At 38.3% G+C, this 27,605-nt stretch overlaps 1 protein-coding gene, 1 non-coding gene and 2 pseudogenes across 4 annotated transcripts in view; 3 read left to right on the top strand and 1 right to left on the bottom strand.

The window, feature by feature from the left end:
• The window catches only part of Magec2l1 (MAGE family member C2 like 1), a 173,846-nt gene that overhangs the window by 117,093 nt on the left and 29,148 nt on the right, over nt 1-27,605 (top strand). The window lies entirely within an intron of this gene.
• LOC134484222 (ribosome biogenesis protein NSA2 homolog) lies at nt 9,453-10,347 on the top strand (annotated as a pseudogene).
• On the top strand, nt 16,748-16,849 carry LOC120099423 (U6 spliceosomal RNA). Its single transcript, XR_015647141.1, has one exon. It is a non-coding gene; the product is annotated as a U6 spliceosomal RNA (small nuclear RNA).
• Vdac1-ps9 (voltage-dependent anion channel 1, pseudogene 9) lies at nt 23,821-24,720 on the bottom strand (annotated as a pseudogene).

Below are 27,605 nucleotides of genomic sequence, written 5' to 3' on the forward strand. Positions count from 1 at the left end.
AAGAGCAAGAACATGGTTCTCATGGTGATTAAGAAATAAGATTTTTTCTAGTGCAGTGAATGTCGAACATTTTATTATGTGTATTCTAAAATCTCAGTAGTGGATCATAAGTGTGAGAGAAGAAAGAGTGACAGATTCTGATATATTTAAAACCACTGAGTACATTTCTTTAAAATAAAACCTACTGAAAACTAAGTTGTAGAAAGTGTTATAAAACTCCTGAGATTTGCAGCTGTGTCTTCTGTTCTACAATCCCCCTGTGACCACATTAAATTAAAATTTAACACTTTTATTGAGTGTTTATTACAGACAAAGCAACAGGAATGGAGAACTGGAAACAACTCACAGGAGAATGAAGTGTCAGTCTTTTGGAAGCTGTTTCAGCCTAGGGAAAATATTCAGGGATGTTATTAAACCAAATAATCAGCTATAAAGATGTAAAATGCAGAATTTAAGTATGTATCTACAGAACTTCTAATTCCATAATGTTAATATGGAGTCTGAATTGCTACGATATTTGATTACTATTGTAGAGATACACTGATCAGAAGAGAGTGGCAGATAGTGCATGAAGAACTGTATTTAGAGTAGAGTTATAGACCCAAAAAGGCATAGGAAGGCTAGAAAGATATTAAAGATGTTATTAACAGAATCTAGAGAATCTATATAAAGAAGTTTGATTTGATATTGGCAATAGGGAATGAATTATACTACTGCATGTATATTTGATGAGATGAAGGTGGGTTTAGAATTTACAGTTAATTATAAGCTAAATAAATTTAAAGAAGCCGGGTAAGACAATCTGACATGTCCATGAATTATGAAGAACAGTTCTATTGAGGGATCAGGAAGGAAATAAACTTCATATACATATACACACATACATATATACCTCAATGTCTTAAAAATACCCAGGTAATCATGAACAAAATTCTGCCTTAAAACATACAGTTTTGTTTTTATCACAATTTCATTCATGAATCTATTATATCGTCATCAAATCTACCCCCTATTAACCTCTTTTATTCTCCTTGAAGTCTACCTTATCTCCTTTATCCCAACTAGCCTTTTCCCATATTTATATGTTGTTTTGAAACTGATTGAGTTTAATTCAATTCGCTTGTATGAGCATGCGTAGGTGTTTTGCTTTTTTTTTTCTAGATTCTGAGAAAGTTATCAGTGACTACAACATTGAAGAAAATGGCATTCCTTTTCCCTAAAACCTTTTGTTGTCAATAACTCCTCGGGAATTGCTAGGGTCTCTTGAACCTCTACCATGTGTACAAGAGCCCACTGTAGGGCAGGTAAATACCGCTGCAGTAAGTTTATGATGACAGTAGTCCTGTCCCACTGAGAATACAGTGTTTACTTCTTACCCTCGGGCTCTTGCATGCACTATTTCTTTTTTCTTTTTTTTTGTTTGTAAATTTGGCACTACTATTTTTTTCTTTCTTTTATTATTATTATTAAATTGAGTATTTCTTATATACATTTCGAGTGCTATTCCCTTTCCCGGTTTCCGGGCAAACACTCCCCTCCCCCCTCCCCTTCTTGATGGGTGTTCCCCTCCCCATCCTCCCCCCCATTGCTGCCCTCCCCCCAACAATCTAGCTCACTGGGGGTTCAGTCTTAGCAGGACCCAGGGCTTCCCCTTCCACTGGTGCTCTTACTAGGATATTCATTGCTACCTATGAGGTCAGAGACCAGGGTCAGTCCATGTTTAGTCTTTAGGTAGTGGCTTAGTCCCTGGAAGCTCTGATTGCTTGGCATTGTTGTACCTATGGGGTCTCGAGCCCCTGCAAGTTCTTCCAGTTCTTTCTCTGATTCCTTCACGGGGGTCTTATTCTCAATTCAGTGGTTTGGTGCTGGCATACGCCTCTGTATTTGCTGTATTCTGGCTGTGTCTCTCGGGAGAGATCTACATCCGGCTCCTGTGGGCCTGCACTTCTTTGCTTCATCCATCTTGTCTAATTGGATGACTGTATATGTATGGACCACATGTGGGGCAGGCTCTGAATGGGTGTTCCTTCTGTGTCTGTTTTAATCTTTGCCTCTCCCTTCCCTGCCAAGGGTATTCTTGTTCCCCTTTTAAAGAAGGAGTGAAGCATTCACATTTTGATCATCCGTTTTGAGTTTCATTTGTTCTAGGCATCTAAGGTAATTCAAGCATTTGGGCTAATAGCCACTTATCAATGAGTGCATACCATGTGTGTTTTTCTGTGATTGGGTTACCTCAGTCAGGATGATATTTTCCAGTTCCAACCATTTGCCTACGAATTTCATAAACTCGTTGTTTTTGATAGCTGAGTAATATTCCATTGTGTAGATGTACCACATTTTCTGTATCCATTCCTCTGTTGAAGGGCATCTGGGTTCTTTCCAGCTTCTGGCTATTATAAATAAGGCTGCGATGAACATGGTGGAGCATGTGTCTTTTTTATATGTTGGGGCATCTTGTGGGTATATGCCCAAGAGAGGTATAGCTGGATCCTCAGGCAGTTCAATGTCCAATTTTCTGAGGAACCTCCAGACTGATTTCCAGAATGGTTGTACCAGTCCGAAATCCCACCAACAATGGAGGAGTGTTCCTCTTTCTCCGTATCCTCGCCAGCATCTGCTGTCATCTGAGTTTTTGATCTTAGACATTCTCACTGGTGTGAGATGAAATCTCAGGGTTGTTTTGATTTGCATTTCCCTTATGACTAAAGATGTTGAACATTTCTTTAGGTGTTTCTCAGCCATTTGGCATTCCTCAGCTGTGAATTCTTTGTTTAGCTCTGAACCCCATTATTTTAATAGGGTTATTTGACTCCCTGTGGTCTAACTTCTTGAGTTCTTTGTATATTTTGGATATAAGGCCTCTATCTGTTGTAGGATTGGTAAAGATCTTTTCCCAATCTGTTGGTTGCCGTTTGGTCCTAACCACAGTGTCCTTTGCCTTACAGAAGCTTTGCAGTTTTATGAGATCCCATTTGTCGATTCTTGATTTTAGAGCATAAGCCATTGGTTTTATGAGATCCCATTTGTCGATTCTTGATTTTAGAGCATAAGCCATTGGTGTTTTGTTCAGGAAATTTTCTCCAGTGCCCATGTGTTCCAGATGCTTCCCTAGTTTTTCTTCTATTAGTTTGAGTGTATCTGGTTTGATGTGGAGGTCCTTTATCCACTTGGACTTAAGCTTTGTACAGGGTGATAAGCATGGATCGATCTGCATTCTTCTACATGCTGACCTCCAGTTGAACCAGCACCATTTGCTGAAAGTGCTATCTGTTTTCCATTTGATGGTTTTGGCTCCTTTGTCAAAAATCAAGTGCCCATAGGTGTGTGGGTTCATTTCTGGGTCTTCAATTCTGTTCCATTGGTCTATCTGTCTGTCCCTGTACCAATACCATGCAGTTTTTATCACTATTGCTCTGTAATACTGCTTGAGTTCAGGGAGAGTGATTTCCCCAGAAGTCCTTTTATTGTTGAGGATAGTTTGAGCTATCCTGGGTTTTTTGTTATTCCAGATGAATTTTCAAATTGTTCTGTCTAACTCTTTGAAGAATTGGATTGGTATTTTGATGGGGATTGCATTGAATCTGTAGATCGCTTTTGGTAAAATGGCCATTTTTACTATATTAATCCTGCCAATCCATGAGCATGGGAGATCTTTCAATCTTCTGAGGTCTTCTTCAATTTCTTTCTTCAGAGTCTTGAAGTTCTTATTGTACAGATCTTTTACTTGCTTGGTTAAAGTCACACCGAGGTACTTTATATTATTTGGATCTATTATGAAGGGTGTCGTTTCCCTAATTTCTTTCTCGGCCTGTTTCTCTTTTGTGTAGAGGAAGGCTACTGATTTATTTGAGTTAATTTTATACCCAGCCACTTTGCTGAAGTTGTTTATCAGCTTTAGTAGTTCTCTGGTGGAACTTTTGGGATCACTTAAATATACTATCATATCATCTTCAAATAGTGATATTTTGACTTCTTCTTTACCAATCTGTATCCCTGTGACCTCCTTTTGTTGTCTGATTGCTCTGGCTAGAACTTCAAGAACTATATTGAATAAGTATTGAGAGAGTAGGCAGCCTTGTCTAGTCCCTGATTTTAGTGGGATTGCTTCAAGTTTCTCTCCATTTAGTTTAATGTTAGCAACTGGTTTGCTGTATATGGCTTTTACTATGTTTAGGGATGGACCTTGAATTCCTATTCTTTCCAGGACTTTTACCATGAAGGGGTGTTGAATTTTGTCAAATGCTTTCTCAGCATCTAATGAAATGATCATGTGGTTTTGTTCTTTCAGTTTGTTTATATAATGGATCACATTGATGGTTTTCCGTATATTAAACCATACCTGCATGACTGGGATGAAGCCTACTTGATCATGGTGGATGATTGTTTTGATGTGCTCTTGAATTCGGTTTGCCAGAATTTATTGAGTATTTTTGCGTCGATATTCATAAGGGAAATTGGTCTGAAGTTCTCTTTCTTTGTTGGGTCTTTGTGTGTTTTAGGTATAAGAGTAATTGTTGCTTCATAGAAGGAATTCGGTAGTGCTCCATGTGTTTCAATTTTGTGGAATAGTTTGGATAATATTGGTATGAGGTCTTCTATGAAGGTCTGATAGAATTCTGCACTAAACCCGTCTGGACCTGGGCTCTTTTTGGTTGGGAGACCTTTAATGACTGCTTCTATTTCCTTAGGAGTTTTGGGGTTGTTTAACTGGTTTATCTGTTCCTGATTTAACTTCGGTACCTGGTATCTGTCTAGGAAATTTTCCATTTCCTGCAGATTTTCAAGTTTTGTGGAATATAGACTTTTATAGTAGGATCTGATGATTTTTTGAATTTCCTCTGAATCTGTAGTTATGTCTCCCTTTTCATTTCTGATTTTGTTAATTTGGACACACTCTCTGTGTCCTCTCGTTAGTCTGGCTAAGGGTTTATCTATCTTGTTGATTTTCTCAAAGAACCAACTTTTGGTTCTGTTGATTCTTTCTATGGTCTTTTTTGTTTCTACTTGGTTGATTTCAGCTCTCAGTTTGATTATTCCCTGCCTTCTACTCCTCCTGGGTGTATTTGCTTCTTTTTGTTCTAGAGCTTTTAGGTGTGCTGTCAAGCTGCTGACATATGCTCTTTCCTGTTTCTTTCTGCAGGTACTCACCGCTATGAGTTTTCCTCTTAGCACAGCTTTCATTGTGTCCCATAAGTTTGGGTATGTTGTACCTTCATTTTCATTAAATTCTAAAAAGTCTTTAATTTCTTTCTTTATTTCTTCCTTGACCAGGTTATCATTGAGTAGAGCATTGTTCAATTTCCACGTATATGTGTATATGTGGGCATTCTTCCCTTATTGTTATTGAAGACCAGATTTAGGGTGTGGTGGTCTGATAGCACGCATGGTATTATTTCTATCTTTCTGTACCTGTTGAGGCCCTTTTTTTGACCAATTATATGGTCAATTTTGGAGAAAGTACCATGAGGAGCTGAGAAGAAGTTATATCCTTTTGCTTTACGATAGAATGTTCTATAAATATCTGTTAAGTCCATTTGGCTCATGACTTCTCTTAGTCTGTCTACGTCTCTGTTTAATTTCTGTTTCCATGATCTGTTCATTGATGAGAGTGGGGTATTGAAATCTCCAACTATTATTGTGTGAGGTGCAATGTGTGTTTTGAGCTTTAGTAAGGTTTCTTTTATGTATGTAGGTGGCCTTGTATTTGGGGCATAGATATTTAGGATTGAGAGTTCATCTTGGTGAATTTTTCCTTTGATGAATATGAAGTGTCCTTCCTTTTCTTTTTTGATGACTTTTAGTTGAAAATTGATTTTATTTGATATTAGAATGGCTACTCCAGCTTGTTTCTTCCAACCATTTGCTTGGAAACTTGTTTTCCAGGCTTTCACTCTGAGGTAGTGTCTGTCTTTCCTCTGAGGTGTGTTTCCTGTAGGCAGCAGAGTGCAGGGTCCTCGTTGCATATCCAGTTTGTTAATCTATGTCTTTTTATTGGGGAGTTGAGGCCATTGATGTTGAGAGATATTAAGGAATAGTGATTATTGCTTCCTGTTATATTCATATTTGGATGTGAGGTTATGTTTGTGTGCTTATCTTCTCTTTGTTTTGTTGCCAAGTCGATTAGTTTCTTGCTTCTTCTAGGGTATCGCTTGCCTCCTTATGTTGGGCTTTACCATTTATTATCCTTTGTAGTGCTGGATTTGTAGAAAGATATTGTGTAAATTTGATTTTGTCATGGAATAGCTTGGTTTCTCCATCTATATTAATTGAGAGTTTTGCAGGATACAGTAACCTGGGATGGCATTTATGTTCTCTTAGGGTCTGTATGACATCTGTCCAGGATCTTCTGGCTTTCATAGTTTCTGGCGAAAAGTCTGGTGTGATTCTGATAGGTCTGCCTTTATATGCTACTTGATCTTTTTCCCTTACTGCTTTTAATATTCTTTCTTTATTTTGTGCGTTTGGTGTTTTGACTGTTATGTGACGGGAGGTGTTTCTTTTCTGGTCCAATCTATTTGGAATTCTGTAGGCTTCTTGTATGCCTATGGGTATCTCTTTTTTTAGGTTAGGAAAGTTTTCTTCTATGATTTTGTTGAAGATATTTACTGGTCCTTTGAGCTGGGAGTCTTCAGTCTCTTCTATACCTATTATCCCTAAGTTTCATCTTCTCATTGAGTCCTGGATTTCCTGTATGTTTTGGACCAGTACCTTTTTCTGCTTTACATTATCTTTGACAGTTGAGTCAATGATTTCTATGGAATCTTCTGCTCCTGAGATTCTCTCTTCCATCTCTTGTATTCTGTTGGTGAAGCTCGTATCTACAGCTCCTTGTCTCTTCTTTTGGTTTTCTATATCCAGGGTTGTTTCCATGTGTTCTTTCTTGATTGCTTCTATTTCCATTTTTAATTCCTTCAACTGTTTGATTGTGTTTTCCTGGAATTCTTTCAGGGATTTTTGTGTCTCCTCTCTATGGGCTTCTACTTGTTTATGTTTTCCTGGAATTCTTTCAGACATTTTTGCGATTACTCTCTGTAGGCTTCTACTTGTTCTCTAAGGGAGTTCTTCACGTCTTTCTTGAAGTCCTCCAGCATCATGATCCAATATGATTTTGAAACTAGATCTTGCTTTTCTGGTGTGTTTGGATATTCCGTGTTTGCTTTGGTGGGAGAATTGGGCTCCGATGATGCCATGTAGTCTTGGTTTCTGTTGCTTGGGTTCCTGTGCTTGCCTCTCGCCATCAGATTATCTCTAGTGTTACTTTGTTCTGCTATTTCTGACAGTGGTTAGACTGTCCTATAAGCCTGTGTTTCCAGAGTGCTGTAGACCTGTTTTCCTGTTTTCTTTCAGCCAGTTATGGGGACAGAGTATTCTGCTTTCGGGCATGTAGTTTTTCCTATCTACAGGTCTTCAGCTGTTCCTGCGGGCCTATTTCTGGAAACGCGTCTGCCTCTCTGAAGGTTTAGCTCTCCCTCCCACGGGATTTGGGTGCAGAGAACTATTTATCTGGTCGGTCCCTTCAGGTTCTGGTGGTGTCTCAGACGCAGCTGACCTGCTGCTCCTGGGCCCTCCTCTACGGCAACCCAGAGGCCGTATACAGTTTCCTCTTGGGCCAGGGATGTGGGCAGGGGTAGGCAGTGTTGGTGGTCTCTTCTGCTCTGCAGCCTCAGAAGTGCCCACCAGACCAGGCGGTGAGGTCTCTCTCCCACGGGGTTTGGGAGCAGAGGGCTGCTGCGGGCCGGAATCCGCGGGTTTGGGATTCCTGGTAAACACCGGAAGTGCCGCATGCACTATTTCTATATCTTTTGTTATGTTTTCTCCATTTTTTTGAGGTGATATAGATGTCTCATTGAAAGCTGAGCATCCAGCAGTCACTTATTATCAACATTTTATTTTTATATTCTAGATACATTTATTTATAATTTCTATGTATGAATGTTTTGCATGCATGTATGTCTGTGCCTTGCATATGTGCCTGATATGCAGAGAAGAGGGAGGCCAGAAGAGGACACTGGATCACCTGGTGGTGTGACCCTATGTGTGTGTGCTGGGAACTGATCCCATGTCTTCTGCCCGAACTGTAAGTACTGTAAATCAGATATTCACAGTACTTTCAGTTATAAATCTTTGAATTGACAACTGCCGTCTTTCAGATGGGCATTTTATAGGACTTTGGAGATACTTCAGCAGATAAAGTTGTTTGTTACCAAGCCCAGGACCTAACAATTCCTACAAGTTGTTTTCTGACATCCATATGTGTGCATGCTATGGCACACATATGCCCTGCCCCAATAAATAAAGGTAATAAAAAAGAAGGTTCTTTCACTATATGTGAGAGCAGCACTAGCCTATGAGTATAAACATAAATACCCAGAAAAGAGTTTTACTACATTTTCACTTAGTAAGAAAACAATAGTGGGTTTAACACATCCCTGATGGTCTTTCATTTTTGCAGCCACAGGCGTTTGGACAGGTTTAAACCACCATGCATTTATTACCTCCTACGGAGCAGCATCAAATCCAACCAGAAGATAATTGTTTGTCCCGACCAGTCATACCTCTATTGCACCAGTAGGCACATCTTCCTTCATAGACTAATATTGTAGCACACAGTTTCTACAGCTGTGGAAGACTGTTGAATTTTTCTCCCAAGTATGTATCATAGAATCTTCTGGAACTGTGAATATTAGCCAGTAGGGAGGAAGCTATGAGTTGAACAATATATTTATGGAAATGTGGCTAAATTAATTCTGATGAGATAACAGAAGTAAGAAATTATACTGGGAACCTGAGTAAAGAATATTCTCATTTATGACAGTCAAAGGCTTTGACTGATCTTGTTTATATTCTGGGGTTTTGTGGAAGGTTGAACTTGCAGCCAGTAAAATTGAAAAGTTGACTAAATCTGTTTTCTAGGAAAGCGCTGCAGGTGCACTTTAGCTTCTCTGATTGCTTCTCATACAAAGCAAGAAAGAATGACCTAAATATTTGTTAATATAAATGGAAGCAGCACAAGATTCGAAGATTCATCAGCCTATGAACAATAGCAGTGACAATAGGACCCACTCTCCCGAGTGCTGCAGTCAGTGAGGGATGGGGCCAGATCTCTTGCTCTCACACTTTCTGGGCTGGTTCATCCATGTCGTCACCATCATTGCTAGCTCAACTGTGCTACCCAGGTAAGGTTCAGGGCCTGCCTGCATGAGTGTTGCACCTGGCAAGAGAATTAAAATATTTTTAAGACCTATAATAGTTCGTGTAAATCTAATTAATCAAAAGTATAATGGTCATAAGTCACATTCTGATATGTATTTAAAACTTGTATATAAAAAAACCAAAATATCGCTTTCCTGTTCTGGCCTGAGCAAGGGAGACTCATGGGCCAGTGCCACCCAGAAATTAAGAGGTTTTTGGAACCCAGCAGGTCACCGACAGCTGCTCTGTGGCTGTCATAATTGCCACAAAATGAATATATTAAATTGTACTGCAAACGATATGGATATTGTTTGGAGTACCATAAGAAAAAGAGAAAGAAAGAAGGTTGGGAGGCCCATGAACATTCAAAGAAGGGGAGAAAAAAGATTGGCCCAAAGTCTAACCTCTACCATAAACAGCGCCATGCCGAGAAAATACAAATAAAAAGAGTATTAAAATGCACGAAAATAGAAACACCAAGCAGAAGGATGACGAGAAGACTCTAGAGAGTGCAATGCTTGCCTATCTGCTGGACAGAGAGGGACCGTCCAGGCAAAATTACTTTCCAACATGATTAAGCAGAAACGAAAAGAAAAGGCGGGAAAATGGGAGGTCCCTCTATGCAAAGTTCATGCCCAAGGAGAAACAGAAGTATTGGAAGTTATTCGAACAGGAAAAAGAAAAAAGAGACATGGAAGAGAATGGTTACAGAAGTCTGCTTTGCTGGTGATGGTTTTACAAGAAAATCACCTAAATATGAAAGATTCATTAGGCCAATGGGTCTACGTTTCAAAAAAGCCCATATCACACACCCCAAACTGAAAGCTACCTTTTGCCTGCCTATGCTCAGTGTGAAAAAGAATTCCTCATCCCCATTATATACAACCCTGGGTATGATCACCAAAGGGATAGTCACTGAAGTGAATGTGAGAGAGCTGGGCCTTGGGACACAAGGAGGCAAGGTGATTTGGGGAAAGTATGCTCAAGTTACCAACAATCCTGAAAACGATGAGTGCATAAATGCGGTCTTGCTGGTTTGACAGTGTAAACACCAACGCTTGTGATCTTTCTGAACTACCAAGCAGTCTTACCCCATGTGCAGTCACCAAGAAGTATTTATTGAATTGCAAAAGAAAATGAAACACTTTTAAAAAAATTAAAAAAAACCCCAAAATATCTTTAATGCTTTTGATAGTTTACTGATAATTAAACACACATTCAAATTATAATTTCAGAATCTCTAATTTGTGTGAAGTGTTCCAAATAATTATATCATAAATAAATACAAAAAGGATCACAATAACAAAATGCATCCTTAAAACAAATTATCATTATTAAAGTGTTTTTGTTGGTGTTTACATACTAATTTTTATTCTTTACTAATGTTTATTCTTTACCAGCATTTGGGGTTATCAGATCTACAAAATAAAAATGCAAGGTCAGCAGTTAAAGTTTGAGTTTCTAATGAATAACTAATAACTTTCAGTGACTGAGAATTAAATTTAATTTGACTAGATATTCTCTACTAAGTGCAACCTTAGCAAATTTGTGAACTCACTCAGCTAGGAAACAAAATTTCCATCTCTAGTAGCTGTGCTTATAGACCATGATAATTATGACCGTTTCATGGCTGCAATTTGGGATCTTAGTCAGAAATTAAAGACTTGGCTGAGAGCAAATTCCAGCATGGAGAGGGGAATGGAGTATGAAGTTCCACCCCTGCCTGAGGAGCTACTGGTCATTGTTACTACTGGGAGAGGGAGAGTCAGTTTTTTCTAAGAGTATAACAACTGGTAAGCCAACCATATTCCAGTAGAAGGTTACACATCCAGGAATATTTCAGCAACAGGCATGGTGGCACATATCTTTGGATTTAGAAAGGGATAGAAAAGCAGGTAAATCCAATTTATTCATATTCAGTTGAAAGTTCATAGAGGAGCTGGGAATGGTGTCACACGTCTTTAATCCTAGCACTTGGGAAGCAGAAGCAGGCAAATCTCTGTAAATCTGAGGCCGCAATGATAGGCAAAATTATTTTAAGTCTGGTCAGGGCTACATATCCAGTTGTGTCAAAAGGAAAAAGGAAAGAGAAAAGAAAAGAGAAAATGGGGTAAGAGGAAAATGAAAATACATACAAAGCACAGAAGGTCAGGTATTAGAGTAAGAACTTCTGGTCATCCATTTTAGCTGTGTCTGCATAATCCAAAACACCCACAGCAGCAATACTGTAACTATTATTTACAAAGCTGTTTGCCACTGATGCAGTTACCAAAGAAATTTGAACTATGCAATGAGTTCAAAATAATTTCCATCATTTGAGTTGCTCCATTCATGTTTTTCATTCTAATTTCTTGTTGTCTGCTGTTAATTAATTTTTTTCTTTAAAAAATTATTGACTGATTTAGGATTATGCCCTTGTTTGGGGAATGATGTATATTCATTGTAGTCAATACTAGAAGTGCTGTTTACATGACTAATTTAATTCTGAATTTGTGCCTTGTTACTCTGGTTAATGATGCTGAGGTATTTAGAAGCAATAGGTAAATAATACATCTTTAAACTTAACGATCCTGTTTCTAGTCGATTGACTTTTGCCTTCAGGGGATGGAAAATTAATGAACTCTATCCTTTCTGCGACAGGAGATTTTACTTAGTTCTCTTCAAGTTGTTGTATAGAAATCCCTGTATTGTTTTCAATTAGCCAGGACCCAATGATGATCTTACCTTACAGAGTCCCTGATTTTTAAGACATGGCCTTGCTAGTTTATGGTATTTGCTAAAGTGTGTGTGTGTGTGTGTGTGTGTGTGTGTGTGTGTGTGTGTGGTGTGTGTGTGTGTTTGTGTGTGTGTGTAGACAGGAGCTCAAGTGACATGTCGTTATATTTCTTATCTTGTTTTTCCAAGTCCAAGCATATTTCATGGTTATTCAGAGCAAGCAGTTAGAGCTGTTTATGGCAGCATTCTCTTTCTTTCCTTCTTTCTTTCCTTCTTTCTTTCTTTCTTTCTTTCTTTCTTTCTTTCTTTCTTTCTTTTTTTCTTTCTTTCTTTCTTTCTTTCTTTCTTCCCCCCCCCTCTCTCTCTCTTTCTTTCTTTCAAATCCTTTAGAATATTTGCAAGGATAGAGTCCTTAAAATAGCTTGTCTCCAAAGCAAACTTTTATTATACTATGCTAATTATTTTGATTTCTATTCAGCTGTGGAAAACCATTCATCTGTTCTATTCAAACTATTTTTCTAATTACAGAAAATGAGAATATAATTATTATTTGTACACTACCACCCACCCATACTTTTTCTAAGGTACAAAGTACTGCTATTCCTATACAATATGATGCAATTTTGACTGATTAATTAGAATGTATATCCATAATATCAAGAATGCTTACTTTTATATTTGAGAAGAAGGGCAAGAATGCTTTTAGAGGTCTTAATATTCAAATTCTTTTGACCTTCCCTAGTTCGTTTTGAGGGTAAACTGCTCACTGACAATAGATCACTATGGCTATTTCGTGTTTGTTAACCTGAAACCTCACCTGAAATGACTATTGCTGAGCAAAAAGTGAAAAGTAAACCCTGGTGTTATGGAGGAGTTCATCTAATCAATCCTGGGAACCAAGATGGGATAAGGAGTCTTTTCCTTTTGATGTTGGTTGACTGGAGCAGACCAAGGACAATAGGATTTTTATGATACACAATGAATAAAACAAGAAAAGAGAAGTAGATGCTGAGGTAGGAGATGAATCAATTAACCTTTGAAGAACAATAATGCAGAAACTAATATCTAGAAAAGGTAAGAAATATTGGGCCTATAATGAATATCAGAATGGTACCAGGGAGGGAGGGAGCATCCATGTAAATTTGGGATACTGTAGCAGACCCTTCTGATTGGTGTTATGATTAGTAGCTATGCTTAAAAATTTCAAACCTAAGGCTCAGGGTACGAAATCAAGAAAAATGGGGCCCAAGGATTGTAAGAGCCAGAGGGCGTCAACAGATGCTGTGAGGTAGTCTCTCCTAAGTCAGAAACGCACACATTGGGACAAGGACAAAGAGAAGGTTGATGTGAGAGTGGATATGATCAAGATAGGTTTTATGAAAATCTCAAAGAATAATTAAAATATTATTTTAAAAATATTCCCTTTAATCGGCTGGCCATTTTCTGAGGTTCTAAGAGAAAAATTGAGGGAAATCATGCTTTATGTATGGAATAATAATCTGTTCATGCAGCAAACTGGAGTCTTCAGTGGTTGGAAGTGAATTTCCACACCTAACCACTTAGTACTTACTGGGAAAGAGACAAAATGAGACATAAAATAGGCTAAGGTTGCACCTTGCTAGATACTGAAGCACATATCACAGGTAGGACAATTAAAACCTCTCAGGATTAAAAATTAACACTCAAGGATTGCTGCATACTAATAGTATTGATGAATACCAAAAGAATGTTGTTTATATAAAATTTTATAAATAATGTGCTTATGTATATTATTTTAGTCATATTACATATACTATATTTCAGTAGTAACGTCCAAAGCTATTTTTGTCTTGGTTATGGGTGGGCTATGGTTCTTTTGTTTCCCAAGAAGTATAAAATACTTGAATTCCAAGTAGAAGAAAAGGACTATCCCCAGTGAGTATAAACTTCAATCATAGTCTCCTTTGTGCTGTCTAGCTTCTATCACTGTGTTGGGAGTCCTGTAGTGCTTTGGGAAGGGAATGAATGTAGTTATCCAAATGTTAATGGACGAAGGAAACCCAGGTTAAAGATATATGGCTTTTCTCCCTTCTTAATGCCCCTTCCCTAGTCAACATTAACATGTATTCTAATCTCGAATTCCATGCTAGTCAATTAGTGTACTGAGACGTATGTAGCCAGATCTATGGCAGTAGGGAAGCATTTTCTGACTCATGTAGCTATTCATGATTTGGGTAGAAGATTGTCTGATGTAATGATTCTACATAATGAGGAAAAATAATTGCAATCAGCTGCTATATTAATCCTTGATCACCTGATTGCCTGTTTATTAATATACTGCCAGCAAAGGTAGATGGGTAGACAATTCTGTCTATTTTAATGCCAGGAGACAAAAAAATATAAGTACCAGTAGGGCAGAGAGAAAAATAAGCCATTAATTATATGAGTATAGTGCTTTTGTAAATTTTATAACTGCTTGTAAGGCACCTATAGTGTTAAATCAATGTTGCTATTCCATCAGATAAGTGAAACCAATGAAGACATTAAGAGATACAGTATACGACAACTCATCACCCAGACACATGGAGACAAAGGCACTGCACACTTCTCCATGCTTAAAAACGTATTTCAGTGCCATTATTATATTGTAACATAAAACTTAATAAACAAAACCACTATTTGAAATGATACATACTCAGATAGAGAGATCAAAGGATGCCCTAAAGACATGTAAGCTTTATTTCCTGTCCCTGAACTATATGGCAAGCCTGCCATTAACCATCAGTATTAGTAAGATCGAAATTCTTCAGACCCAGTTTCCATTTCTGGCAGTGGAGTCAATAGCTTTCTACATTCTAAGACTCACTGAGGAGAAATCCACACCTCACACATCTGGCCAGAATCAAGAGCAGAGTTTTCTTAGCTCATCTAAATTCAGGGGAGACTTCTCTTTCAGCAGTGTTGCAGAGGATGAATATAAAATGATGGTGCTTTAAAAAGCAAAATATTTCACTGAAAGTTATTCCATTAAAAACCATTCACCTTTCAAACCACACAGTGGACTCACATAATATTTTTGGAACTCCCTGGACACTGTGTCTTCATGTATTGATGAGCCAAAGAGTTAGACAGCATTTTATATTTTATTTTTAATACCTAAATCTATAATATACAACTTACTTCTAATCTATGTTTGCTTCTGTGAGACTTTGGTTCTGTCTAAAAGGCAAATTTATTTATGAAGTGAGCACAGTTGGAATTGCCAGAGGGTCAAACATACTTTTCCATCTCTAAGGACAACCTCATGAGGTCTAGCTGAAATGACACAATGGTTGTGTCTTTTAACTGTATAGTTTCTGACTTTTGTCTACTTATTCCATTGTCAAATACACATCAAGCATCCCTTCTCTCCCAGATGCTAATGTGGATGGTGGGGGTGCAGGAAAAAATAAAAGCAGATAGGTTTCTGCCTCCATGCACATTACAGTCCAGTGAGGGAAGAGAGATAATGAGCAAGAAAGAGACTAAATAAAAAATAGAAATCGAGAAGGTGATTAAGTACTGCAAATGAAACAAAGGGAAACTAGGGGGAGATAAAGATAAAACCTTAGGTGGGGAACTAAGGAAGATGATTCCTGGTCCGTCAACTTTCTACAACCAAAAATCACTTGGGAAAAGAATCTCAAGGAGAGATTGTCTAGATCAGGTTGCTTTGTGTACATGTCTGTAGGGGATTGTCTTGATTCTCTTACATGATGGGGAAAGACCCATCCTGAAATGAGCAGTGTCATCCACTAGTTTGGGACTCCCAACTATATAAGAGTAGATAAGGCCACCTAAGCACTGCTGTGTATGCTTTTCTTTCTCTCTTTCTGTCATTGTGGATGTGACATGACTAGTTACTTCAAGCTCCTACCATTGTGACTTCCCTGCTATGATGGACTGTAACCCAGAAGCGGGAGCTTAAAAAGAAGCCTTTTCTCCCCAGGTTGTGTTTTGTCAGGTTATTTATTACAAAATGGAAATGAAATTTGGACAATCTCTTGTTTCCAATCATACACAAGATACATACAAGATACATCTTGTATCTTGAGGATACAAGACCGATAACTGGCAATACAATAATTAAATGTTAACAGTAGGAACATGCACAGTTGGAAATATGTCTGTCTGCTCAAAATATATTGGTTAGTATTCCCTTAGTTTACTTTTTACCACCACAATACTCTTGAAAGAGAGGTGGGATTAGTACCAGGGTAATTTAACCTGGTTATTGCAGTTGGTCAGTCTTAATCTCCCCCCTCTCTCTTCTCCATTTCTCCCTCTCTCCCTTTCTGCATATCCACTGCTGGGTGTGCCCCAGGAGGAACTAAATGTTCCTGGGCTTTCTCAGGCCTCCATGGGGAGGGAGGTAGAGCCATGGGCGTGATGATGGAGCTTAGAGAACAAAGCACAACTTACCTCTGCTGGTCGTGCAGCACATGGAGCTGTCAGGAAGGGGATAGGAGGCTGGAGTCTAACCTGGTTATCCCTGCTGTCATGCAGGCCTGGATGTTCCTGGAACTGGGCAGACCTCCACAGCCTGTTCATGAGATAATCACAAGAAGCCATACCTTTTGTTTGTCAGGTCACCATTATATATTATGTTATATTTTGACAAATTGGTCAGATTTTTAAAATATCTGCTCCTTCTTTCCCGATTCTCCCTTCACTCGTTTTCCATGTCACTCCCTCCTCTCTTCTCTTCCTTCTGTTTCTACTTTTGCCCTTGTTTCTATTCTTTCTAAAACAGAACTGTTTGTTTTCAAACGAAAAATTTATTCACCAAGTTATAGAAAACATAAACTATAATAAGCACTACTTACTTTGACAGTGACTATATTAAAATTGGACTGATACAGAGAAGATAACATACCTCCTGAACAAAGATAACACACAAGTCCATGAAACATTCCATGCAAAAATAATATAAATATTTTATAATTGCAGTGTCAAAGAATCTGATATAATTTCAGACAGTAAGAACAATGAAAATAGCGGACATAGAACCTCTACATCAGTTTTCTGGATAGAAGTGGAAGTTATCCAACAGACTCAGTGTCCACTTTTTCAAACTTTTTTTGAGATTTGTTTTTATTTTATGTGTATGGGTGCTCTGCCTGCATATATGGCTATGTACCATGTGTATGCAGTGCTCACCAGAAGCCAGAAGAGGGCATCAGATCCCCTGGAACTGATGTTACGGACCCTCTTAGGTTTTCACTGCTGCCTCTCCAGCCCCTCACTATCCAATTTATTTTGAATGCCTAATTCTAAGAAAAACCCAAATGGCTTCTGAAAAATGGGGTAATTACAAATGGTAACCTGTTTTTAATTAAATTACTTGCAAATTGCTACCTATTGGTGCTGAAGCATTCGAGAAGATGAGAGTACACATTTATTTTCAGTTTGCATCTCTAACACACGATCTGTTCCTGATCCCACTGCAATATTGTCTGTTTTGCTTGTGCTTTCCCAGTTCAGTGTGTTACACACTCCTTTGCAGTAGCAAATCCATACACTAAGACAGTCTAGCCTTGTATTTTAGTGTACTTTGTGCATGCATTCTGTGACCCTCTTTTCATTTGCATACTATCAGATGAATAGATCTACACAGACTTGAAATAAAAGGGAAAGTGAAAGCTTATAATTTCTCTAATCAGGGACATAGTTCCCAGAACGCAAATCATAGCAGATCTGCAGGAGCAGCTTTATTTTATGGTTTTCTCCCAAATCTGCTCTGTTCTTCATAACAAGGGAAATATAAAAACAGGTCTCTAGTTCCGTTGTACTTAAATGTGCCACATTTGAGTGAACATATTTTTTACTATAGTTTAACATAGTTTAGAAAGCGTTTCTAACATTAAATGCCACACCCCAGCGTCCACACCTTTAAAAGGGCCCAAGGGTTCCACAGACCTCTGAAATCAACGCTGTCTCACATGGTGCTTTATCCCAAGCCTCTGCAAATTTAGATGGGTGGTATTAGAGCTGCTGACTGTGATCTATTGGGCTTCAGAAATGAACGCATGCACATCTTTCTTGTCAAACATCTCTGTTCCTGGCCCTAGAAGCAAAGCAACAGCCTTTGGTGTTGCACTGAAAAGAGAAGCACTCTGTGTAATGATGTAGCTGTAGAATTTGCTGTCATTGAGATGTTTGCAGTGATGCTAACAGGCTTTCAGTGTCCAGTCAGCTTATTATCAATCCACAAAGAGATATTGTGGAGTTTTCAGAATTGTAGGCTATTTGAAAAAAATTAATCACTTGTCCTTATTGACTTAATATTGCATAAATAATTTCTCAGGAGTGTCTATCATGAGTACTTATTTGTTTTTATATTATATTTTTGTCAATGAAGTAATGTTGTTTTGCTTTTGGAAAATGTGCAGGCTTATAGGAAAAGGGAGCTAAATTTATTTGATACAGGAAGGGTGAATGTGTGATGGAGACGGAGAAATGGAGTTGGGCTATGATTAGGTGCTTTGATGTTTTTCTGCCTTGATATACCCAAGAAACCTCTCCCTTATTAAGGTGGAACCATGGTGCAATGATTGTGAGTTGGGGTAGGAATGAATTAGAATGGGACCACATGAAATTCTAGTGGGTCTCTTGTGTGTGCTCAGACCACTAGGTAATTAGAGAGGACTTTTGTCTCATAGCATTTCAGCATCCTAAAGTCTGAGGTTTCAGGATTGTCTCCTCCATAAAGACTTCTGGGATTGTTTGCTTTAATTTTTAAGACTCCAGCTACTAATAGTCATGCATCCCTACGTCACAGAAGAGATCAACTTTAGCGCTTTTCCTTCATCTGTCCCAGTGCATTGTATATAAAAATAACATCTAGAACATTTATTAGTGTACATTATCACTTACATTTGTATTGAACTTCATACATTTCAAAAAGAATACTTGCATACATGTTATGCCCATTTTTACATGCCAAAAACTGAGATTTTTAAAGGCACAGTGATTTTTCCAAAGGTGACTTGGTGGATAGAGTCAGATTTATCACAAAACTCTTCAGATTTCTTCCTCCCAAGGCTCTTTTTGTTATGGCTGATTTTTTAAAATATGAGCACTACCAAAGATTCGTAAGTTCTAGGCAGTGCATCCAGTTCTCATTACAGAAGGGATCTGACATTATAAAACCACATAATTCCTCTGGAAGTGGCATTATTGATTTTCTACAGCTGCTTGCACCTGTGCCTTTGAAAACTGTATTTTCTCCTTTATTATAACAGCAAGGGTAGTTAGTATATGGCACATGCCCAGACTGATGCACGACTTGGGAATTTACTTCAATTCAGCCAATGTTTAATTTGTCAGACTGTGGATTGTCCAAAGTCTCTCTTGGCTTGTTCATTTCCTTTTTGCTGTCACTCACTTTTTACTAGAACTCAATTTTTTTCCATGCTGGGAATTGAACCCATAAGACTTTTGCAAACCAAGCATGTTTTCTACCACTGATCTACACACCCTGCTTATGAGTTAGAATCTTAATCAAAAGTGAGAGGGCCTGACTGATTTTAATTTTCAAGTGCAATGTTTTTAGTCATTCTGTAAAAGTTGTTTCAGAGAAAATGGTGTATAAAATAGTTTTTTTCCTTAACTGTTGCTATTTTTCTTTCCATATGCCTGTTGCCCTAATTAGTACTGGCAAAATGATCTAAACTAACTGGAAGAAAAGGAAACAAGTGCTTCAAAATGATGTGCTTTAACTATTATGATTAAATCTGAATTGTGGTCTGAATCTGCTCCTGAAATCACCAAGGCTTGATTAGGGATGAAGGTAATGGTGATGCACTGGGCTAGTAACAAGGCCCTAGCACAATCCTTGGCAATTTCTACAATGATTTTGACATTTCCTTAAAGCTCAGGAGGAAATTGAGCAATTATTTATTTGACTTTAAAAATCACAGCGTGTCACAATGTACTCAAGTGGCCACACAGGAAAGACTTTTAAAGGGAAGAGCGGCAGTAGATGTGACACAGCTGATATTAGAATAAGTGTCCATGTGTCAACTGCGAAGTAACAGGTCCTGCATAAGGTGCTTAAGGTTAATGAGTGGTATTTCATGTGGTCAGAGTGACCAGAAAACTTCTAATACGTGAACTTACTTCTGAAAATGTGAGTCTAGAGGAAGTTGGTGTAAAAAAGCAAAGAAATTATGTCACAATGGTCTTGCTAATGCTAAAATAACTTGTATTTGTTTCAGGCATAATGTGTGGCTAACAGTGTACACTAAAGCATTTAGTTCTATTATCTCATCTACTTTCTTCTCAATAATATAAGATTGCTTCATTTACTGCTAACCAAGCAAAGGTTTTTTGAATGGCATGGTAGGACATGAACCTGTTTCTAATCTATTCCAGAGCCAGGTTTTCTTAATATTTTAGAAACCTTTTATGGGCCTGGAATCAACTTTTGAATTCCCTGCCAGGTAATCTTGGATAGCATAGTTTGCATCTTTGGGAACCTCTCCATCTTCAAACTGTGGGCACTTGCTTGTAAAAGACAGAATGGAAGTTAGGTGTGGTAGTCCACACCTATATTTCTGGTACTCATTAGGCTAAGTCAGGAGAGTTGTGAGTTTGAAAGAGACTGAACTATACAGTTACTTCATACCAGCATGGGCTACAGTGTCTTAAAACAAAAATGAAGGAAACATTCGGAATGTAGAATTGTTTGTATGAGATAAAGGGCTGAGGTGTGTGTGTGTGTGTGTGTGTGTGTGTGTGTGTGTGTGTGTGTGTGTGTGTGTGTGTGGCAGGAACTTAGAGGTTGGATAGTAGGCATTCTTATTCTGTAATTTGAGTTTCCCAACTTCCTTTTACAGGTTGTCCTCTTTTTCTAAGCCCCCTTTGGTATTCTCAGCTTCAGAAAGTCCTAAAAAGTAACAGACAAAGCAACAACTGGGCATGTGAATGCGAAAACATATAGTTCTCCTTTGCCATGGCTTTTCCTGACCACAGTGGCCGCTGAAGGGAAGCATGTCCAGTAGCTTCATAAACATAAGGAAGAAGAGTGTAGCTGAGAGCCAGGGCTACCACTAATGTGGAGGCAAATCAAATAGTAGTTTCTCTCCCATCATTAGCCCACTTTCTTTCATAAATGTTTATTAGTTGAGAATTTCATTTATGAATTTTGGGTTGATATCATTTCCTCCTTTCCTCTAATTCTCCCTTTGTTGTATCTCCAACCCTAGTCCTTCTCATGGCCTTCTGTTCTACATATGATTAAACCAACTTAGTTCTTTGAATGTTGCTGATCATGTGTATGTTTTTAGGGCTGGCCACTTGGGAGTGGAAAACCTATTGGATGGTATGTCCTTAGAGAAGACAAAGTCATCTTTCTTTCGGTAGTTGTTAAATACCTGTCTTCATCTAGGGATGGAGTGCTTCCTTCCACCCATTCTGATATCATTTCTTCAGGTCTTATTTAGGCAACATTTTTTTGAGATTTAATGGACATAGCTCTCCTGTCATGTCTAGAAAATATAATCTAACAGCAGATGTTCTGGTCCTTTTGCTCTTACAGTCTTTCTGCTCATCTCTGAGAACATTCTTTGAGTCTTAGTTGCAAGGATTGTATCATAAATGTATCAACTGGGACAGAACGCCCCATGGTCACATGTTTTCTATATTGTGACCAGTTGTAGATTTCATCTGTTAAAAAAAAACTTATTTGATGAGGGAAGAGAGTTGTAGTTAATTTGAATTTAAAACACAGTTAGAAATTATACTGGTTTAGGAAGTAGTATCTATTTTCTTCTAAGGTTGTCTAGGCCTACAGTACCAGGCATGAATTCCTGTCTATTGAGTGGTCCTTAAGTCCAATTACATGGCTGTTAGCTACCCCTAGAAGATAAGAGCTGGTATTTCACCTTTTGCTGTACCTGTATAGAAATGCATGTAAATATATGCAACTTTAAGTAACATATAGTAACATGATTTCTATGGATTTTCCAGATATGCTTAGTGTTATTTATCTCTCCTTCCTCCCTTCCATCCCAGTCAATGTCCCCTCACTCTAGCTGGTACATGACCAGTCACTGGAAGTGTGGGTATGGTGCAGTGATGGGTTAGGGTCAGTGGAACTTACAAGGTAAAATCAATTCACAGTCTGAGTCCTGAACAAGTCTTTCCAGTGTGGAGATGACAAGGTGGGTGAGGGTCAGAGGGACCCAGCAACGTCTGAGGGACCTGTGCATCTGAAGCTAGGCAAAAAAGTTTGGTGAAGGCATGGGGGTGGCCTGTTAAATTTCCTTTGTAAACAATTTTACTGTGTCTTCGAATGTATAGTTAATATTTAAGAAAACATAATGTATTTTATAAAAGGCAAAAGTTACACACACCTGCTTGAAGAAAACTCAAATTTTTAGCATATGATTTCCAGATTGTTTCAATATCCTGAAAAAATATCTTACCATGTACTTATAGTAACTTATACTCAGTATCTTCCTCTTTCATTTTAATATGCCATTGTTATCTACTATAGTATTTTAGTGTATTGAGTACTATAAGGATTTGGGCTTTACCTACATTCCTATATTTTAATCTGGAAAAATTGATAGTTATATGATATGCCCCTATCATAGGTCCCAAAGAAATATATGCAACATATTGTGTGGCATTTTCCTTCCTTACTTCTTTCCTTCCTTCCTTCCCTCTCTCCCTTCCTTCATTCTCTCTCTCTCTCTCTCTCTCTCTCTCTCTCTCTCTCTCTCTCTCTCTCTCTCTCTCTTTCTCTCTCTCTCTCCCATCTCTCTTCCTCTTACACTATGTAGTCTTTGTTGTCTTGGAACTCACTATGTAGACCAGGCTGGCCTTAAACTCCTAGAAATATGTCTGCCCCTGTCTCCCTCATGCTGAGATTAAAGGCCTGTGCTTCCACACCTTGCATGGATTTTTCCTTTGTTAGTGAATATCTCTAAAATACCTTTCTGTTTCTCAGCACCTTTGGGGGAAGGGACTCACCCACATTATTCTATTTCTCATTTATATGCTGATTATTTTATATTAGCAATGTAAACTGAAAACTCAGAGGAGAAATTTTCTGAGGTTTCAGTATTTTATTCAAGTGTTATTTTAAGTGATGTTAATTACAGCATTTGAAGGGGAGGAGCTAATTCCACACAAAATGGAAGACTCTATAATGTACCCACTAAACTGCTAAAAATAGTGGTGAGGCCACGAGAGGAGTCAGTTGAGATCCCTGGTGTTGTCAGGGTGTGACCACAATCACCCACCCAGCTCTGAGCCGGAGAACCCAGAAGCTATTTCATACTATGGTGCAATGGTGAAAAAATTAATTAAAAAATAGAAGAAAGAAAGAAAACCACAACACAACAGAAGGAAAAATTAAATCCCATCATGCCCACCCTCTCCACCCTAAAATGGCCCAAAAGAAATAGTTAATCACACCCTAAAGACTGCTTTTGGTGTAAAACAGGTAACTGATGGGCTAGGATGGGAACAGGGCATGATGGGAACAGGGCATGAAGATCTGTCTAAAAATGTCCCTTTCACATAGGTGAGTGCATGCTTTCAAGCAGGATCAGGAAGTTCAGCAGGGTTCGATGCTCGGGAAGTCACAATTTCATCTGGGAACTGGATACAGATTTACAAAGGGTCCACAAGTTCTCACCTTCCACTTGCAGCCTGGCATCTCTAAAGTGGCTCCTCCCTAACCCATGCCTAGAGCTAAAATTGACCCTTCCTGGAATGGGGGTTATGCTGTATCTCTGAAATTGTAAACACCTTAAAGCTGAGTCATCCTTACCCTGGAGGTCAACTCTAGAATCCCCAACACATAACATTAAAAGGTATGCTAAATTTTGAACGCAGCTATGCTGCAAAATAGTTTAAAATTAACGATTGTACAATATTCTTTTATGCTTGACATTCCAGTCGTAAACTAAGCTTTTGGCCACCTGCATTGACATTCTTGCCATTCAGCAGGGCTGACAGCATCAGTCTGATACCTGGTGTTAGAGTCTGAGTGTACCGTAAGCCAGTCAAGGTGGAATTGTTCACTTTGGCTGAAAAGCAGGCATCAGGGTCGAACTGATACTTGCTGTTAATTCCCAAAGGTGTGTTACTGTTTCCTGCAGTTTATGCGTGACTTACAGCAGTCTCTAACTTCTTGTCACCTTCTGGTAAATGGAGCCACAAAACTGTCCACATTAGTAGGAAGCTGGGATTCATACTATTTTGTAGCCAACTGCGAAGTTGCTCTGGTTTGCTCTGGGCTTCGAGTTCTCAAAATTAATCTGATAGCCAGCCAGCCAACCCTCATAGCCAAGCAACAGATCACCCCAGATTGAGAGCTTAGCAATGTCAAAGTCCACATCACAGCCCAGGTTGATATGCTCCCTCTTGTACCCTGTCTTGATTTTAGCATTTTCCCCCAGTGTTAGGCGAGAAAGATGAATCAAAGGTCAGCTTCAGTCCACGAGCAAGCTGGTCTTCCACGGTGATCTCAGTGCCTAGGGTGTTGTCTGTGTTCCACTTCTCTGTAAACGTCAGCCCATACTCAGTCCGTCTGTACCTGGTTTCCAGACAGCCGTTTGCTTTGGTGCTCTCCATGTTGGCAGAGTCTGAGCTGGTAAATTCTAATCCATTCTCTGACTTTGTTTTCAAATCAAGTTTTATTAAGCCAAAGCTGTAGCTCTTGGTGAAGACATCCCTGGCAGACTTGCCAAGATCAGCATGTGTGGGAGGCACAGCCATGTTCTCAGAGGCAGTGATGGCGGGAGCATCGGCAACTATAGCAGGGGTTGAGGCCTTGTGGAGGAAATTTAGTGGAATAGAATAATTTTTATGCTTTCGTCTCATGACTGGGTGGTTGGCAGTCAATATTTATTCATAAATTGTTTCTATACTTGAATCTGTTAGTGTTATTGATTATGCAGCCTTGTTTATCATATAATGAAAAGGGAATTTTTCACAAAACTACTACCGATTAAACTGCTTTATTTCATTTGTCCTCTTTCCAGGGATATTTTTTTCTGAGGGGAAGTAATATGTTATTTTCTTTTTTAGATTTTTATAGAATTGTGTGTGTGTGTGTGTGTGTGTGTGTGTGTGTGTGTGTGTGTTTTGCTTTTACCTACGAATGTATTCCTTGGCATTCAGAAGAGAGCATCAGATGCTCTGGAACTGGAGTTATGAGTGGTTGTGAGCAAATAGGTGTGCATTGGGGATTGAACCCAGATCCTCTGCAAGAGCAAGAAGTGCTCTTAAGTGCTGAGCCAACTCCAAGGCTCCTGGCAGATTTTTTAACAAGATAATTGGCATTATTTTTGTTTGCTGTCTAAAGTGGGTTTCTTTAATTTTTAAGGATGTTTTTGGACTACTCAAGGTCAGAGTCAGGCCAATTTAAAATACATTTTTATGAATATCATGTCTTAGCATTCTGAGAGAAAGATTAATAGCACTCCCAAGGAGCAAAGAGTTCTGAAAACCTTTCTATTAGAAACTATAGTTCACAATGATCAAAGTCTCCTCTTGACCTGCTACTTTCTTTGAAAAAACTAAGAACCTTACTCATTGCTCCTATTCCCTAGGAAAGATCTTGTACTTTGGCATAGAATATATGTACCGGGATGTTCATATTAGTAATAGCAAAACACTTTAAAGTATCCCAAGAGATCTAGTAGTGAAACAATAGTTAAATTAGGCATATTCATATATTAAATGAATTACATTTAAATCTATAACCATTGTAAAAATATCTAAATTATCAACCAAAGCATTGCTGAATGACAAATAGAATAATATGTATTCAAAGTTTTAAGCCATACAGAATGTATAATTCAGACAAACTAGATTATAATACCTTCACAAAACCTTCTAAATTTTAGTGGCTCAGATTATCTGGAAGATTCTCTGGGTCACTTGCTGTCCCCAACAGATAAAATTCTTCATCTTATCCCATGTTTCATTGATCTCTTCACCAATGGAAAAAAAGTGCAATGACTTGAATGATACATTGTAAAATCATATTTTCATTGTCCAAAGTAAGTCATACAGTCAAAATAATCTTTAAGGAGACTAAGCAGGGCCTGGAGAAATGGCTCAGTGGTTATGAGCATCTATTGTTCTTGCAAAGAACTTGCTACAGTTTGGTACCTATGTGACTGCTTGTTAACTCCAGTTCCAGAGGATACTTGGTGACCTCCAAAGGAATTCACATATCTGGTGCTTAGACATACATGCAGGCAAAAATACCGGTACACATGAATTAAAAGTAAAAAAATGACTAAGGAATTTAATTTTTGCATGTAATTTGTATAGATATCCTAAATATTTAACAACTAACTCAATAAAATTGACAGACTAAAGAATAATCAATATGGCATGTATGTATCCTAGGGTATATAGATAGGAAGAATCTACTCTCTCTTTGTGCAGGGAAGGAGTTTGGAGTTAAATGGAATGGGAATGCTAAAGAGATGCTTCCTCTCCCACTTCAGTTTATTCCCTCCCCTGACGCACACTGGATTTAGTTTGGGGAGTCTACCAATGTTATATGGTCCATCAATAGCTTCTCCTCAACATCCATCAGGGCTCAGATAATAGGGAAGCACTAAGAATTATGAAGAGAATAAGGTTAGAGAGACAGAGTGAGGGAGAGAGAGCAAGAGGAGTGTTCTTTTGACTGTTTCATAGAGTTATCTTAAACCTATTCTTGGCGGTTCTTCTTTGGATTGCAGATGCTCTTACTGGATCCTCCTCATTTCCCCACAACCCCAAATCTACACTCTTTCTTTAACTAGAATAAAAATAGGCATTTACAAAAAATAAGACAAAACAAATAAACAGAAGGAAAAGCCAACAATAAAACACAAGAAACACATATAGATGCAGAGGCACACATTTGCACAAATAGGAACCCCATAAAACAAAACCAGAAAGCACAATGTATATGCAAAGGCTCTGTAAGGAGCTCTTTTCTAGGCCTTGCAGTCTACCAGCTAACACCTTAGTTATTTGTGAGTACCTTCTGCATTCTCTGTTGTGTTCATTGATATCTACACCTTTGTAAAGAATCTTTTTTTTTTTTAACAGACTGGTCCTGTGCTACATTTGTCACCTCTGTCCTAAGTGGGTCACTGTTGTTTCTGGTTGGAGGTAGATGGATAATGGATAACCAGCCATCTTGTTTACCTTTACAGTGCTTTACTTTATGTGCTGGGTTCTCTGCACAAAGCCACTCTAAAAGTCCCCATGCATAATCTACTTAATAATTAAAGATTAAATGCAAAGACACACTTTGTCTATCCTTCTCCACAAACCTTTAAAATTACATAAAACCACCTTACTGTAATAGCAGCTGTATAGTGATTAAAAGTGATTTTTATTATATTTAGCTTTGTGAGTTTTTCTATGCATCAATCATTTCTATGAATCAAATCAGGTGTGCTGGTTCACACCTATAATCTCACCACTGAGGAAGCTGAGGCAGAGGAGACCACCATAAGTTTCAAGCCAGCCTGAGGCACAGAGTAAGACTCAAGACAGCTGCAACAAAAATGACAGAAGATTCAACCATAAGGGTATTCTTATTTTTTCTATGTAAAATGTCATTTGGTTATCTTACTTACTAAATCATACTGAATTTAATCAGTTTCAAACTTAAGATGTTCAATAACAATTCTGATAATTGACATTCG

This window comes from Rattus norvegicus, chromosome X (genome assembly GCF_021556685.1).
Source record: "Rattus norvegicus strain SHRSP/BbbUtx chromosome X, alternate assembly SHRSP_T2T, whole genome shotgun sequence".
NCBI lineage: Eukaryota > Metazoa > Chordata > Mammalia > Rodentia > Muridae > Rattus > Rattus norvegicus.